Raw genomic sequence first — 7,783 nt, forward strand, 5'->3', positions numbered from 1 at the left:
CAACCTCAGTCAAAAAAAGCCTACTTGCAATTCCCTTATCTATATCCCTCATAATTTTCAATAATTCTATCAAATCTCCTCTTAATCTTCTACATTCCAAGGAATAAAATATTAACCTATTCAATCTTTTCTAATATCTAAGGTTCTCCAGACTCGGCAACATCCTATCTCCTGTTCTCACTATTTTGATTTATGAAGGCCAATGTGCCAAAAGCTTTTTTTACAACCCTATCAACCTGTGACCTCAATTTCAATGAATTATGGGCCTGTACTCCCAGATTCCTTTGTTCTCCCGCTCTCCTAAGTAACCTACTGTTCTGTGTAGGACTTAACATGGTTGGTCCTACCAAAGTGAAACACTTCGCAATTGCCTGCTTTAAGTTCCATCTGCCATTTTTCAGCCATTTTCCCAGCTGATGCAGATCCTGTTGCAAGCCATGGTAGTCTTCTTTGATGTCCGTTACACCCCAAATCTTCGTGTCATCTGCAAATTTGCTGATCCAGTTAACCACATTATCATCCAGATTGTTGATACAGATGACAAACAACAATGGACCCAGCTCCGATCCCTGTGGCTCACCACGAGGCACAGGCCTCCAGTCAGAGCTGCAACCCTCTTCTACCACTCTCTGGCTCCTCCCACAAAGTCAATGCCAATTTACTACCTAATCTTGAATGCCTCGCGACTGATCCTTCTTAACCAACCTCCCATGCGGGACCTTGTCAAGTGCCTTGCTGAAGTCCATGTAGAAAATGTTCACTGCCTTACCTTCGTCAGCTTTCCTGGTAACTTCCTTGAAAAACTCTCTAAGAATTGTTACTCATGCCTTACCATGCACAAAGCCATTTTAAATTGAAGACTTATTCAAGATACTAATTCTTGTTATTGTTGAATGAATAGTTACTTTATAAATGTTGTTTTGTATATCCCATCATTTTAACATTATTTTAATATTCTGATCCCTATATCAGAAAATACTGTATAAGGAATGCTTGATGAATATTCAAATCTGTTACCTTGGGAATAATGGTGCGGGCATGTCTGCCTGTTCAATTTTCAATTCAAGTCATAGAGTTACTCTCAGCTTCATCGAAGTTCAAGGGAAGTTACTTGTGAAGCATTACTGCTAAAGATGATGGAGTCAACAAGGCATCAAACAAAATGGAGAAGGTAGACGCAAGAAGATATTTTACAGGAAAGCCAATGTGATTTATTTGGACGAGTTTAGTTTATTCCAGCTTGATAGATAATCCAAATATCTCTGCACATTCCTTTTAATCAAGTATACAGTAAGCAAATAAAGTATAAAGAGTGATAAACAGTGTATATGACTTCATCCCATGATCATTGTGCTATTTCCATATTGCTTATATAGGTGGAAGGTTTCTTATGTTCAAGTTTATTTAATAGGTAATGTCTTTCATGCTGAAACAGATGAAGGAATTTTTAGTAAGCATAGTAAGAACTTGTATTGCTTGGTGAATGTTCATACCACAACTTGAATCATGTTAGAACAGGATTCTCCTTCACCTTGTCTGCCAGGGCAATCTCATGCCTTCTTTTAGCCCTCCTGATTACTTTTTTCAGAGAACGTTTAAGAAAGAAATCAGGAGGGCTAAAAGAAGGTGAGTTTGCCATAACAGACAAGGTGAATGAGAATCATAAGGGAATCTACAGAAATGTTAAGAGCAGAAGGATTGCAAGGGACAAAATTGGCCCTCTGAAAGATTAGAATGGTAAACAATGTGTGGAGCCAAAAGAGACTGGGGAGATCTAAAATAAAATTATTGCATCTGTATTTACTCAGGAAATGGACACAGAGTCAATTGAAGTGAGGAAAAGCAGCACCAACTTCATGGACCCTGTACAGATTCCAGAGCAGGAGGTGCTTGCTGAACTGAGGCAAATTAGGATGGATAAATCATCAGAGCTTGACAAGGTGTTTCCTCAAATCCTGTAGGAGGCAAGTTCAGAAATTGCCAGGGCCCTAGCAGAGATATTTAAGTTATCCTTAAGGACAAGTGAGGTACCAAAGGATTGGACGACAGCCAACTTTGTTCCACTGTTCAAGAAAGGCTCTAAAAATAAACTAAAATGTTATATGCCAGTGAGCCTGACATCAGTAGTGGGAAAGTTATTGGAAGGTATTCTAAGGGACTTGATATATAAATATTTGGATAGAAATCGACTGATTAAGGATAGTCAGCAAGGTTTTATAGAGTTCTTCAGAGATATTACCAGGAATTTTCATGAAGGCAAGGAAGTGGATGTGGTTTATATGGACTTTAGTAAAGCATATGACAAGGTCCCACATGGGAGGTTGGTCAAGAAGGTTTAGATGCTTGGCATTTAAGTTAAGGTAGAAAATTGGATTAGATATTGACTTTGTAGGAGAAGCTAGAGAGTGGAGTTAGATGATTGCCTCTGTGACTGGAGGCCTGTGGCTAGTGGAGTGCTGTAGGGATTGGTGCTGAGTCCATTGCTTTTTGTCATCTATATGAATGAGCTGGATGATAAAATGATTAACTAGATCAGCAAATTTGAGAATGACACCAAGATTGGGGGTGTAGTAGACAGCAAGGAAGGCTATCGTGGCTTGCAGCAGGATCTGGACCAGCTGGGAAAATAGGCTGAAATTGGCAGACAAAATTTAATGGCGACAAGTGCGAAGTTTTGCACTTTGTTTGGATCAACCACGCCAGGTCTTGCACTGAGGAGTGCGGTAGAAGAAAGACAGCTAGGAATACAGGTCCATAATTCATTGAAATCATGTCACAAGTAGAGTCATAAAGAAAGCTTTTAGCATATTGACCTTCATAAATCAAAGCACTAAGTAAAGCAGGTGGGATGTTATATTAAAGTTGTATAAGACATTATTGAGGCCTAATTTGAAGTATTGTGTGCAGTTTTGGTTACATACCTACAGAAAAGATATAAAGAAGGTTAGAGAGTGCAGAGAAAATTTTATAAGGATGTTGCCAGGTCTGAAGAACTTAATTTGTAAGGAAAGATTGAATAGGTCAGGTCTTTATTCCTGGCAATGTGGAAGATTGAGAGGAGATCAGATAGAATTATAGAAAATTATGAGGGCTATAGGCAGGGTAGATGCAAGCAACCTTTTTCGACTGAGGTTGGGTAGGACTACAACCAGAGGCCATGGGTTAAGAGTAATAGGTGAAAAGTTTAAGGGGAACATGAGGGGAATCTTCTTCACTCAGAAGGCCGTGAGAGTGTGGAACGAGCTGCCAGCACAAGTGGTGCATGCAAACTCAATTTCAGCATTTAAGAGAAGTTTGGATAGGTACTGTACATGAATGGTAGGGTACTGGAAGGCTGAGGTCCTGGTGCAGCTTGATGGGAGTAGACAGTTTAAATGGTTCAGGATGGACTAGATGGGCCAAAGGGCCTGTTTCTGTACTGTAATTTTATATGACTCTATAACTCTATTAACTGATTACTCTAATCTTGCTATTTACAAATTAGTCACTGTATTCTTCTATCTAAAATTTTTGACTGCATTTCAGCAGCATTGCTATTGGACATTCTAATGACTTAACAAGAAAGCAGAGAAATACAACTTCCTACAAACCTTAAAATTTACAAATGCTCAGAGAACAAAAAATAAATTATGGATTTTGTAAATTCTTAGTTTTTAAATTGCTATTTATTCCAAAAAAAACACTCTTCTAGATTCCCCAGCAACTGTTTCAGGAAGGGGAAAGAGGACGAATGTCTATATTGGCATAATCAGCAGTAAAGTGAGTTCGCAGCTTTAAATTCCTGGGCATTAACATATCTGATGACCTGTCCAAGACCCAGCACAGGGATAAAATCATAAGAAAAGCGCATCCGCATCTTTACTTTTTTAGGAGATTAAGGAGATTAGGCTTGCGGCTGAACACTCAACAAACTTCTGCAGATATACTGTTGAAAGTATCCTGATTGGTTGCATCATGGTTTGGCACAGCAATTTGAATATGCAGGAATTTAAGAAGACACAGAGGGTAATAGATTCATCCCAGTACACCACTAGTTGCATCTACATGAGTTGCTACCTTAAGAAGGCAACAAAGATCCCCTCCATCTGGGATAAACTATCTTCTCACAATGACCACTAGAGAGGAGATACAGAAGTCTGAAGTTCCATTAACATCATGTTCAAGAACAGCTACTTCCCTTCATCCATTCAGTTCTGCCCTTGCTACCTTCTTCACTGACTTCAATTTTAGAGCTCAGCTTCCCTCAATTTGTATTTCCTAAATACAGATTTTCAACTGTCAGCTGTGTTTTAGAAATTGTTGCCATCCAGTGTCTTTGTGATCATGCCTCCGCTATGCAGGTTCAAGCTTTCTTCTGCTTCCTTTGTCTTAGATTCTTCACCACTATCTTCACAGCTAAAGTCCATCCACCATTGCCATATCTCTGTGATAGCATTCCACATTTTTTTCATATCTATAATCTGTTTCCTGCACATATTTGAACTTCCAGGATTCTTTTCACTTGCTCTATAACTGACAGATGCTTGCCCATTTCATCATCTCCACCTTTTATATGCAATTTCAAATGTATTGCTACTAATATACATCAACATCTATCTAGTAAAGGATCTTATAGGCACTCAATCACAAAAATCTTATGTACTACAACAGTACCCCTCCACCACTATGCTCCTGCAGCTGGCAGAAATGAACCTCATACCCTAATATCTCTTTCGGCTCCTGAAGGTGTAGCTATGGTCACCTGCAGGAGTACTAGCTATGCCTGTCTTTTCTCTGCTACGTGGAATTGTCCATGTTCCATGCCTCCCTGGTAATGTTCCCCAACTCTTTCTGCACATATGCACTCATGATTATCTCATCAATTTCAGAACTTTGCTTTCAGCTTCCACCCTGCCCTTAAATTCACTAGGTCCATTTCTGACACCTCTCTCCCCTTGCTCAATCTCTTGGTCTCCGTCTCTGGAGACAAACTGTCTGCCGATATTTTTTATAAATTTATCAACTCCCACAGCTATCTTGATTATACAGTACCTCTTCCCACACTGTCTCCTGTAAAAATGCCATTGCCTATCTCTGTTCTTTTGTCTTTTCCAAAATCCTAGGATGAAGTTTCCTTTGAAGAATATCAGAGATGCCCTCCTTTTTTAAAGAACAGAGTTATCCTTCCTCCACCATTGCTGCTGCCTTCACAAACATCTCCTCCATTTCCCGAGCATCTGCACTCTCCCCATCTTCCCGCCATCTTAACAGGGATAGAGTTCCTCTTGTTCTCACTTACCACCTCAGGAGCATCCACATCCAGCACATCTTTCTCCACAATTCCCACCATTTTCATCACCAAACACATATTTACCAACCCCACTCTCCGCTTTCCATGGTGATCGCTCGCTCTATGATTCCCTTGTCCATTAGTTCCTCCCCACTAATCTGCCTCCTGGCTCTTATCCCTGCAAGTAGAAGAAGTGAACACCTGCCCACTCACCTCTGCCCTCACCTCCATTCAGAGCGCCAAACAGTCCTTCCTGGTGAGGCAACACTTCACCTGTGAATACTTTGGGGTTGTCTCCAGTATGCAGTGCTCCCGATCTGGCCTCCTCTACATTGGTGAAACCTGACGAAGATTGAGGGATTGCTTCGTCGACCACCTTTGCTCCATCTGCAAAAAGCAGGATTTCCCAGTAGCCAGCCATTTTAATTCCAGTCCCCATTCCCATTCAGACATTTTGATCCATTGCCAGAATGAGGCCACTATCAGTTGGACGAGATTTATATATTCCATCTGGATAGCCTCCAACCTGATAGCATGAGCATTGATTTCTCCAACTTCCTGTAATTTCTCCCCTTCTCCCTTCCCTCATTTTCAATTCCCCACTCTATCGTCTCTCCCCCCCCCCCCCACCTCTTCAGCCCGTCATGGGAGCCTGACATGGAATGAGGAGCCTCATTCTTTGTTCAACCACACTGCAGATAATCAGACCTCAAGTGGAGAACTGTTAAATCTGCAAATTCAGAATCTTGAAGCCAATGAAGACAGTCCATGATGGTGGTGGAGTGTTTAAATTATGGAGAACTGGACTAATGATCCCCAGAGCTGAGTTCAAGCCTCAATCCCTACCAATAGCAATCAAGAATAACTCTCCAGTGAAATAAACAATCATTAGTAGTGGTGACCACAAAGCTCTAAAATTATTGTTAAATTCCATCTGTTTCATTACTGCACTTTGGGAAAAATTCCACTGTTTTTACCCAGACTGCCCTTTATGTGATCCAAAGCCCACCAACGTGGTTGACTCTTAATAATCTCTAGCTAGGCAATTAGTTCATGGACAATTGCAGATAGTCAGTAAAAGCTGATCTGCTTAAATCCTGAAAAATTAATAAATAAAAAGAATACTTACTAATCTGGAAAACTAGCAAATCCTGTAAGTATTCTCCCAAGGGAAAAAGAAAATAATTTTGTGACTTTTAAAAAATTCTCTGAGATGATTAAGCAATATAATTTCACATAGAGGTGCTGTACATACTTGAAACGTGATTCAAAAGTAGTTGTAGATTGGTTCTTCACAAAGTCAAAGTAATTGAAGAAGAATCATCTATTGAAGTAGTAAACAGTGCAATGTCCAAAAGAATTGTTAATCATTATTAACATCAATAACTTCCAGCAGATTTTGTGCTTTTGGACTTAACAAGAAGGTTTAACTAATAGCATTAGACCTTGTTGTTCTGCTTTTTCGAAAGAAAGTCTGGAAACTGTGATCTTTGCCAACAGACCAGAAAGCTTGCATTACAGCTGTTACACCATAAGAATATAAGAGACAGGAGTAGGAGTATAGGAGTAGGACCTTTGAGCCGTCATTTATGAATGAGTCTTAACCTCAATACCACCCCCCTAATTTCTCCCAATACCCCTTAACTATCTTGTAATTCAAATACCTGTAAAATTCTGCCTTAAGTATCTCAAAGACTACCTCTACACCTCACTAGATATTGAATTCCAGAGATTCCTGACCTCTGAAGGAGAAATTCCACCTCATCCCTGTCCTAAATAGATGACTGCTTGTTTTGAAACGTGTCCCTTTAGTTCTGGATACCCCACAAGGGAGAAGTTTTCTCAGGATCAATCCTGTAAATCCCTTCAGAATCTTATGTCTTGGTAAGATTATTTCTTGTTCTTTTAAACTCCAAGAAACAGTTTACCCAGCATTCAGGAATCAATCTTCTTTGGATTGCCTCTGATTTAAGTATATCCTCCCTTAAATATGGAGACAAAGGCCAACTGTGGTATTTTCGGTGTCGCTCTAGAAGCTTCATATATAATTTACCAACATTTATACTCCTAGCCCTTTGCAATAAAGACCAACATTCCATCAGCCCAATTTCTTGTTGTAGCTGCATGTCAAACCCTTGTATTACATGAAATAGGATTCCCATATTTCTTTACACCAAAGCATTTCGTAGCCTCACTTTATTAACTTATAATTTATTTGTTCTTCCGAAGTTGACAACCTCACATTTTCTTGTATTGCATCTATTAACTCTTTCCCAGTCACTTAAGCTACTTATATCCCTTTCTGTGTTGACTTCACGATCTATTGATAGCAAATTTGGTGACAGTGCGCTTGATCTCTTCAGCCAAGTCATTGTGGTGAGAACCTTGAGTCTGTACATTGGGAGTAGACAGAGACCCTGTGTTACTAGCAGGAAGAGCAGGCCACTCCACATGCTACCCATCCTTCAGTCCTGCCAGGCTGCCCGTCTGTCACTGCCAGCAGGAACCATGTGA

At 40.0% G+C, this 7,783-nt stretch overlaps 1 long non-coding RNA gene across 3 annotated transcripts in view; it reads right to left on the bottom strand.

Annotated features, from left to right (window-relative positions):
* The window catches only part of LOC132399864 (uncharacterized), a 64,983-nt gene extending 58,399 nt beyond the window's left edge, over window positions 1-6,584 (bottom strand). For 2 of the 3 annotated variants that reach the window (XR_009514126.1, XR_009514124.1), the window contains exons 1-2: window positions 6,525-6,584; window positions 5,483-5,656 (exon numbers count right to left, since the gene is read on the bottom strand). This is a non-coding gene — a long non-coding RNA (uncharacterized LOC132399864). Of the gene's footprint in view, window positions 1-5,482; window positions 5,657-6,398 lie in introns of all 3 variants that reach the window. The other variant, XR_009514125.1, reaches the window with a different exon arrangement.
* Between the last annotated feature and the right edge of the window lie 1,199 nt (window positions 6,585-7,783).

The sequence above is a fragment of the Hypanus sabinus genome, chromosome 1, assembly GCF_030144855.1.
Source record: "Hypanus sabinus isolate sHypSab1 chromosome 1, sHypSab1.hap1, whole genome shotgun sequence".
Classification (NCBI taxonomy): Eukaryota; Metazoa; Chordata; class Chondrichthyes; order Myliobatiformes; family Dasyatidae; genus Hypanus; species Hypanus sabinus.